Source organism: Arvicanthis niloticus, chromosome 10, assembly GCF_011762505.2.
Source record: "Arvicanthis niloticus isolate mArvNil1 chromosome 10, mArvNil1.pat.X, whole genome shotgun sequence".
In the NCBI taxonomy this organism is placed as follows: Eukaryota; Metazoa; Chordata; class Mammalia; order Rodentia; family Muridae; genus Arvicanthis; species Arvicanthis niloticus.
The window spans coordinates 66465939-66476059 of NC_047667.1; the positions used below are offsets into that span (position 1 = coordinate 66465939).

The 10121-nt window shown below is 45.7% G+C and overlaps 1 long non-coding RNA gene across 1 annotated transcript; it reads right to left on the minus strand.

Moving 5' to 3' along the window:
- Window positions 1–1605: 1605 nt before the first annotated feature.
- Window positions 1606–7314, minus strand: LOC143443750 (uncharacterized). Its single transcript, XR_013113017.1, has 2 exons — window positions 6946–7314; window positions 1606–2393 (listed from the first exon to the last, which is right to left on the minus strand). It is a non-coding gene; the product is annotated as an uncharacterized LOC143443750 (long non-coding RNA).
- Between the last annotated feature and the right edge of the window lie 2807 nt (window positions 7315–10121).

The following is a 10121-nucleotide window of genomic DNA, read 5'->3' on the forward strand; positions in this document are numbered from 1 at the left end:
ATCAGCAATTAGAAAAGCAACACATATGTTTTTAGCTGAATGCACGCAAAATGGAAGTTTTTTTTTTTTTTCTTCGAGAGAGAGTTTCTCTGTGTAGCCCTGGCTGTCCTGGAACTCACTCTGTAGACCAGGCTGGCCTCGAACTCAGAAATCCACCTGCCTCTGCCTCCCAAGTGCTGGGATCAAAGGTGTGTGCCACCACCGCCCGGCAAAATGGAAGATTTTATAACTTATTTTATTTCTAATTAAAATATAATTACATCACTTACCCTCACCCCTTATCCCTCCAGTACGTCCCATGCATTTCTTGCTCCCTCCCAATCTCATGGCCACCTTAAAAAATATTTATTGTTAGATATACAAATAAATAAATGTAAAATTTGACCTGCTAGCTGGGCAGTGGTGGCGCACACCTTTAATCCCAGCACTTTGGAGGCAGAGACAGGCAGATCTCTGTGAGTTCAAGGCCAGCCTGGTCTACAGAATGAGTTCCAGAACAGCCAGGACTGCACAGGGCTACACAGTGAAACCCTGTCTTGAAAACAAACAAACAAACAAAAAAAACCAAAGACCAAAAAAAAAAAAATTGGTTTAGTGTTGCCTGTATGTGCATGATTTTAGGGTTGACACTTGGTGTTGGATAACCAATTGGAGACTCATCTCTGGGGAAGATTTAATTCTTCTTCTCTTAACAGTCACACGATCTCATAGCCAACTCTTGGTCTTCTGGTCCTTACTCTTTCCATTCTCCATTCTGCAGTGTCCCCTGAGCCTTAGGTGTAGTGATCGTGTTGTAAATGTATCAGCTGGGACTTGGCATCCCACTCTTCTCTGCATTTTCACCAGCTGTAGCTTTCAGTCATGGTCTCCGATGGAAAAACAAAACAAAACAAAGCAAAACAAAGCAAAACAAAACAAAACAAAACTTCTTTGATGAAGGGTAAGAACACTCTTAAGTATAAGGATAAATATTTAGAATGCAGTTAGGAATTATACTGGTGATAGTGGATTCTCTAACATCCACGAACTCACCACCAATGAGTAGTTAGCTAGGTTTCCAATACCGCACAATTTTCCTACTTTTAATAGACCTTAAATCCAACTAGACAACTGTTGGTTACTGCCAAGATGTGAGTGTCAGTATTACACCAGTAAGTCTTAGAGTACTAATCATTGATGTGCTTCATAGCGTCAGAGCTGGGTAGGACTATTGATTATTTTCTTCCCTTGGCACAGCATCTTCTGATTCTGTGAAAGCTAGGCTTCGGGAAGGAAACTGTAGCCTCAGATCTGGTTTGATTCATCCAAGTTCTATGACTGAAGTGCATGACATCTTTAGCAATAAGAACTTACTTTCGATTTCTGGAGAGGCAACCAAGGGCAATGACAATAGTCCATATTATTTTGGCAGTCTCTTAGACTCCCCTGACCACAGCTTAGAAATTTCTCAAGCCTGATACTAGGGCCTTAGTTAGTCTATGGCTGTTGGGGGAAAATCATCACTCTAAATGTTGTAATTTCTGATATATTTCGTAGGCATGTGTTCTACTCATGTCCTTGTTGGGAGACAACACAATTTTACAATCAACTGCTAGAAGCCAGGCATGGAAATCATTCTTTAATCCCTTCTTCCCCACATTTCCTTTGCATGGGTTTCCAGCAGGTCCTGTCAGTCTATCTTACTTCGAAGGAAGAGTTTGACTCTATCCTCTCTTCTCCACCTCCTCTGCCCGCAGCCTAGGCCAGTCAGCCACTATGGCCACACAGGTGGTCAGAGCTAGATGCCATTGATCCTAGCATGTGCTTTCTGAAAGCTGGGTAGATATTAACTCATCAACACCGTCCCTACCAAACAACAACAACAACAACTCTATGAGATGGGGAAACCGAGGAGTAAAAGGCTAACTCGAGGTGTCTGGACCACAAATCTAGTGAGCGGCGGAGTTGGACTTTAAGCAAACTGATCCAGGTCCACACTCTTAACGATTTGGTGCCTGTGTTTCTGGCTGCTCACCAGGCTCCATGTCGCTGATTCTTTAACCTGTGTGATATACTAAAATCCCCTGAGGGAATTTTTTTTTAAAATCAGCTCTTCCATACCATACCAGATGAGTCAAATCTTGTGGAGTAAGGTGGAAGCATCAGAAAATGTGAAAACATTCCAAGGACAGCTCATGTCCACACAAGAACCACTCCTGTGACCTTTCCCCTGCCTGAGTCTTCCGCCTTTGCTCGCTGTTCTTGTGCCTTGTTCTTTACCACGGTCCAAGCTCTTTTCTGCTGCAGCACTTCTGGGTTGGCTCCTCTCCTGCCCAGGACAACTCTTCTGGAATTGTCTGATTCCTGAGTATGACTTTGGACATCTTAATTCCTAAAAGGATTACGAGTCCTTCCTGCGCAGGTAAATTAAGATAAAAACAATACTAAACTTGGGCTGGAGTCACCGTTCAGAGGTTAAGAGCACTGGATGCCCTTCTAGGGACAGAGTTTCATTCCCAGCATCTGCATTTAGGCTTACAACCATCCATAACTTCAGTTTAAGGGGATCTAATACCCTCTTCTGGCCTCTGCAGGCAGGGGATACACAAGTAATTCATAGACAAATATGCAGGCGAAACATCCATGCACACAAAAAATTCTCCCTCTCCCTCTCCCTTTTCCTTTCCCTTCCCCCCTCTTTCTCTTTCTCTCTCTCTGTGTGTAATTTTAAAACATGCATAAGGGAAGACCTACAGCATCCTAATTTTTAAAAAGGTAGCACCTTAATGTCTGTTTTGAAATAATAAAAAGAAACATTTCAAAATGAATGTTGGTGTTTCTCGTTTTTGCAGCTAACTAAAATATGTTCTGCTGGCCCAGGGAACACAACCCCAAGGCTTGTCCCCTCCCATCTTCATCCTTTCTGAGGTGGCACTCCTACCTACTTGTGTTATGGTACTGTTTTTGCTTTCTCTCCAGTGTTTCAGGGCATTGAGACCTACAATGGCCAAATTTGGTTTCTAGTTTACTCTCCATTATTTGTGTTCTTGGGGCAAGGGTCCTTATAATAGTCCTTTCTTTCTTTCTTTCTTTCTTTCTTTCTTTCTTTCTTTCTTTCCTTCCTTCCTTCCTTCCTTCCTTCCTTCCTTCCTTCTTTCTTTCTTTCTTTCTTTCTTTCTTTCTTTCTTTCTTTCTTTCTTTCTTTAACAAAAGTCACAGACATATTATGGGAACATGGTTTGGTTTTAACCCCAGGTGTGGGGCTATGGGGCTGCTTCACAGCAGGTGACTATGATTTGCCCACTGCCTTAGCAGGGGCATGGTTTTTCCAGCTGTAGAGAGTTTCTGAAAGTGTGTGATGTTTGGAAATCTGGGGTCTTTTCAGAGGAGATATAAATTATTAAAGGATATAAGGGGCTGGCTAGCCAGTTGGTGGTTGGATGTTTTTGTTTGCCTCTATTAAGTAGTCTTGAGTGAAGAGGTGAAAAGAAATTAGATATCCTGACAGAGAAAACCAAACTTACCCCAAGGAACTCAACGCCCCTAATCAGGAAGTAGTAGTCGAGTGACATTACGAGCCTTTCCCCTCTATCTTCTCTTCTCTCCTACCTAGTGTTAGGGGTTGATAGGGTGGAAGAAGAGGAGTGAAGAAGGCTGGAAGAAAGCAGAGCCCACAGAGTGGCCAGAATTCTGGCTACAGGCCCTCATTCATTTTGTTGGATGCCAAGTTCTCTCTACCTAGGTAATGCCTGCATCAGTGTAAAGATTCAAGAAGTATTTGCTAGAAGAACAAGGAATGAATGATGGCTCTTGACAAAAGACGTCGTACCAAGCGGATTTATCTCAGGCAGATTGGCCAGTTTGGATCATATGGCTGTTCTTCACTGTCAACTTGACTGGTTTTAGAATCACGGGGGAAGGGGCACTTCTAGGTGTGTCTGTAAGGATAGCCAGGGAAGATTAAGGAAGAGGGAAGACCCAGCATAGACTAAGGCAACACCACCCCATAAGCTTGGGTTCCAGACTTAATAAAAATGAGAGAGTGAGCTGAGCGACAGTATGCATGTCTCCCTCCCCATCTTCCCAGACCTTTCCTTCCTGAAATTGCTTTGTCAGGGAAATTTTTTGTCACGTGACAAGTAGCTACTGGAGATTGCTCTGTAGGAGGCTGTCTCCTAGGATTGGGAAGGGAGAAGGAGGTCCCCAGCTGCTAAGAAAGGAGGCATCAGGGAGTTGCTAATGTTGTGTGGATTGGGGGGGGGGGCACAGAAGCTAATGGCTACTCTCAGGCTATCACCCCACATTTCCAGTAAACAGTTTTATATTTTTGGCTTAAGAGCTGTGAGTCTTGCTCTCCAAGAAATGGAGGAAGGACTATGCAAAGGCCCTGAAGAGGCTTTGGTCAGTGTGGAGAAATGTTTGGACAGTTAGGATGAGCTTATATGTGAGTATCTAGCTTTAGGATTCTCAGAATCGTTATTTCTGGGACCATAGAAGATTGGGGCTCTTGGACAGCTGAAGAAGTTAGTCACATCCGTTGCAAAATTGACAAACTATTTGGTAACTGTGCAATGTCTGTGTCCTATGTGGCAGCAGTCTTCCTCTGAACAGTGAGTGACGGTGCCTGGCACTGGGTGGGTGCTCAATAAATATTTACTGAGTGAATGAATGTTTTTGTGTTTCTGGGTTAAAAGTCAGAAGTGTCTGTTGACAGGTGATGAACTAGAAGAAAAGTTCAGGCCAAGGAGATGACAGGACCTGGCATTAGAGGAGCTATATATACTTGGATGGATTGGGAGGGTAGACCCAGCTCCAGACACCCAGAACATCATCAGGATAACACCCTGTTAAAGACCCATACAGAGATCCCTGAGCCACAGTGGACTGGCCATGCAAAGGGGCTTCACCTAGGACAGAGGCATTCCCTCAAGACTCCTGTCCATCTTTGGGGCACAATGCCCTGCACAATAAACTTAAATATCCCAGACCACATTTACCAGTGTGTAGTACTTGGCACTCACTGGCCAGGGGCTGAGATAACCTCACACTTCTAGAGGGCATGTTACAACTGGTACCCTGGAGACAGGCAGCAGCTGACAGACCTGCTTACTATGGTCTGTCAATACCATCCCCGATACATGAATACAAGTGCATGCCTCCTGAGAACCTATGGCCATTGGCCATTGAACCTGCCTTCTTTGCAAGCCCACCTGTGCCCTATCACCTGCAGACCCACCTGTGCCCTATCACCTGCAGAACCACCTGTGCCCTATCACCTGCAGACCCACTTGTGCCCTATCACCTGCAGAGCCATCTGTGTTCTCACCTGCAGACCCACCTGTGCCCTCCTCACCTGCAGACCCACCTGTGTCTTCCTCACTTGCAGACCCACTTGTGTTCTCCTCACCTGCAGACCCACCTGTGTCCTCCTCACCTGCAGACCCACTTGTGCCCTATTACCTGCAAAGCCATCTGTGTTCTCACCTGCAGACCCATCTGTGCCCTCCTCACCTGTACCCACCTGTGCCCTATCACCTGCAGAGCCATCTGTGTTCTCACCTGCAGACCCACCTGTGCCATCCTCACCTGCAGACCCACCTGTGCCCTCCTCACCTGCAGACCCACCTGTGCCCTCCTCACCTGCAGACCCACCTGTGCCCTCCTCACCTGCAGACCCACCTGTGTCCTCCTCACCTGCAGACCCACTTGTGTCCTCCTCACCCGCAGACCCATCAGTGCCCTATCACCTGTAGACCCACCTGTGTCCTCCTCACCTGTAGACCCACCTGTGCCCTATCACCTGCAGACCCACCTGTGTCCTCACCTGCAGACCTGTGCCATATCACGTACAGACGCACATCTTTCCTTACTACCACAGTCCTAAATGCTGGTCTCCAGCAATTTAACACCTAGACTCCCATCCTGGCCCCACAGACATTTCAGTTCCTCATGTCACAGTAGCATCAGTCTGGGTCTCAGTCTTCCCTCTCCTGTGCCCTAGAGATGCCAGCTAGAGTAGGAAGTTGGCATTTGACTCAAGGTTGCAAGGTCCAGAACTCCACTGATGAAGGGTCAGTCCATTCAGAACTTTCTCAGATTCCAATTATTTAAAATATATTTTAATTTTTGAGATTATAATATAATTACACCATTTTCACCTTCCCTTTCCCCCTCACGAACCATCCCATGTACCCCTTCTGCTCTCTCCCAAATTTATAACCTCTCTTTCTTTAATATATATGTATACATATGCATACAAGTAGGTTGTGTTTATGTTTAGTAGCACACACACATGGACATATACATATATTACTAAATACATAAACACAACCTGCTCTGTTCACATAATGATACTTGTGTGTTTTCAGGGCTGACCATTTGGTGTTGGGTAACAACTGGCATGCTCTTCCCTGGGGAAGGCTGTTTCTCCTGCTCAGTTTTCCTTAGTTCCCCGTGGTTCTCTGTCGAGGGCTGAGGCCTCATGAGTTTTCTCCTGTGCACATTTGCAGGTTTATTTGTGTTATTTTCTTTCAGGACATATCTAGGCAGCTATATTGGTGAGACTTCATGGGTGTAATTTTTGACATTTCTAGGAGAGACAATCTTACAGCCAACTCCCGACTCCTTTGGCACCTCTCATCTATCCGCCCCTCTTCCACAATGACCCCTGAGCCTTAGGCTGAGGTTTTTTCTTTTTAACAGGAATAGGATTCCTGAGTGGGGCATAGTGGGGTGTGTAAATTCATACTGTTACATTTCCTTCAAGTTGTATTTTATTATTATTTTCATTCTTAAGAGTCTGTAATAATTTTGTTTGAGCACTTGCTAATTGAAACTTTAAGCTGGTACTACCTGGGGATACATTGGCCTTGAGGGTGTTCCTTTCACCTTTGAGGCCTACTTATGCAAATTAAAGGTAGAATGCTATTGAGTATATGAATTCGAGATGTTTACAGAAGGACTTACAGAACGGAGCCAGCTTCCGACTGGACTGTACAGGAAACTCGGCTGCCTGCAATGAGAAGAATTGAAGAGAAGCCACCACAGATCCAGAAATCAGAGCTGATCTTGGATTAGGACTTGGTCGGGCTGGTAGGAGGGTGATATGGCTGTGTAGTCAGGTAGTATAAATCCAGTTTAAATGTGGTAGTGGGTAGCAGAAGCAGAAGGGTGAGGGGAACCGTGTGACTTGCGACATCCAGATGGACCCTGAGAAGCTGGCAGGGGACTTTGTGGACTTGAACCTGAGGATGATGGAGTATGTTCAGGGCAAAGTCTATACCAAATCCAACTCACTAATGGGGCACCAGCCAAAACCAACAACACGCAACAGGGAAGAGGCAAAGGTCTGTGTCTGTGTGCGCAGCTGTATTCACGTGTTTTTAGAACAGTGCACATTCAAGATGGTGCTACCCGCCTTGGTGGCATTTGACTTGAGACAGTCATAGTTGCTAATGAGCCTACAAGTATGTGATTGGTGCTGTAATTCGAGTGGGAAAAACCTCCCGTAACTGACTGCTCCAGGTTAGCATTCTCTTCTCCCACCTATCAATCACAAGAGGACGGCTTCACGCAGCAAGCCTGCCTGAATCCAGAAGCCCACCTGAGTCCCTTCCTGTGGGGAAGTTGTATTCTGTGGGCTATTTGTGGACTATTTATTCTCATTCTCTCTCTGTCTCCGTCTCTCTATCTCTGTCACTCCCCTCTCTCTGTTTCTCTTCTTTCTTTTCTTTTATTCTTTCTTTCTTTCTTTCTTTCTTTCTTTCTTTCTTTCTTTCTTTCTTTCTTTCTGTTTTCAACATGCTCTTACTCTGTAACTCATTAGCCTCAAAAATCACCCTGTAGCCCAGGCTAGCCTCAAAATCCTTGCAACACCCCTGCTCAGCCTCCTAAATGCTGGAGTTACAGGCACGAGCCACTGCACCTGCTTCTCACGGGATGTTTCCATCTAAGCTGTCCTTAGACCCAGGCGTGGCTTCTCCCTGTAACCAGTGCGTATCTCCATGGAGAGTTTACTGAAGCCACCGTCTAAGGTCAAACTACATTTGTCTGAGGAGAGAGTTTTGATGTATAATGGAGTCAACGGCTGCTCCCAAACCGAGGTGTTTCCAGGGATATGGAACGTTCAGAGTGGCGAGATCTCACGGGTGATTTCCTCTGGCTGGAATTTGCTGGCGGCTCATTGTCGATATTGCTAGGGTTTCCTGACTGGCAAATGTGATCCGGGTCCAGCAAACTGAGCTCACATCCTGTAGCCACTTCTCCTTGCAGTTTCTCTGAGACATTACAACCTACAAATTATCCTTTGTGACATTTTTCTTTCAGGTGGTGCCCTGCCTGGGTTGTATGTGAAAGCCAGCTGAGCAAGCCATGAGGAGCAAGGCAGTCAGAAGCACCCCCTTCTCCTCCTAGGCTTCTGCTGCAGCTCTTGCCTCCAGGTTTCTCCCTAGAACTCTTGTCCTGACTTCCCTCCCAAGATGGACTGTCCACTGAAAGTGTAAGATGACACAAGTCTTTTCCTTCCCCCACTTGGTTATGGTGTTTATCACGGCAACAGACGTAGAAAAATTTTAATCTCAATCCAGGGTTTCTACACTGCCTTTGACCATTTAGTGTCTGTATAAAAGATACACATGACCTTTAAATTTATAATAAACCTTTATTAGCACTAATGCTTGTCAGATACATACCCTCTATGCTATTGAAATCTATTTCCTATCAACAACCCTGTTGTATGACTTACTGTGTTTCATCTAGGCTGCTCTTAACTCCAACTAGCCAGCCCTAAGGGTCATGCTTTTTTTGATTCCTAACCCATGGTATCTTTCTCCTCTCTCCACTTTCTTCTCCCCTGCCTCATGGTCTCCTCTGGCCTCCAGGACAGGAACACCAAGGCTGGCTTATCTTAATTCTGCCCAGCTATAGGCTGCAGGCATCTTTATTCTCCAATCAAGACTAACTTGGGGGCTAGGTTGCATAGCTTCACTAGGGTCTATGTGTAGACTTTCTAGTCTCTGGGGCAACCAGGTCCTGGCGGCCTGCACTTAACATTACAATACATAGCAACAGAGCAAACCTCAACAAGCAGAACATCACTTGTCCTGGATGGAGCAGCTACAAGATGGTAAAAGTCTCCTGGCGACCGTATGAGGCAAAGAGTCCCCTCCCCTTACCACTTTGCCTGTTACTTCATGTGAAATAGAAGTGTTAAGATGTTGAGATCCCGTGTGACTAACTGCCTTAGCATGCTACAGTCTAGCTCCTCGATTTGGTTGGTCTGTAGGAGGATGGCAGTACCTCCCTCAGGATCCAGCCCAGAGGAATGTGGCACTGACCTCAGGAAGCACTGGGCCTACAACAGACTGATACTCAGCTTGAACCCAGGACCTTCATCACCACCAAGTTAAATCCTCAGCCCTGTTCTCTTCCGTTATCCCAGGGAAATATATAGCTATTTCTTCCCAAAGTTCTTAACTGGATGAATAGGTTGAATTTATAATGCCAGGATAATACATATGTGCATCCAGAAAGGTCAGGCTTCCCTCTACTGCTGGCTTGGCTCTCGGTCTTGCACCTGGTATGGCCCATGATAAAAGGGCCCTGCCCAGAGGATGTCACCATGATGCTGAAGCACTGGGCCCTCCAGCATGTCTAAGCATCCTACTTTAGCAGACAAGAAGGTGACCAGGTCAGGAACAACCTGGAAGTTGAAACTGGGTGAAGATCCCCACCACATGTGAGGTTGATGGGTTCTGCAAAATAAAAATGCAAGTAGCTCAGTACAATTAGAATTTATAAATGTGTCACATGTGGTGTTCGGGGTTTACTTCTATGGCCAGCACATCCTTTATTTACCTGAGATCCAAGCATCTGGGTTTCCTATTTTTGCTGGCAATATAAGTTACAGAAGACCTGTGGTCTCTCAGTGGAGAGATGAAAAGACAGATGTGGCAGCAGGGTCATGAACACAAACACAGATTTACAACTGAACAACACAAGCTGATGGGGACATGGTTTTCTCAGCAAATGACTGGAGAGTCAGAGTCAGGTGGAGGAGTTGCAGGGGAGAGGTGGCTCTGGGGGAAGGCAGTTTATTGTAGTTCCCTGAATCTCGCTGCAGAAGGGCTGGCTCCCCTTTGGTC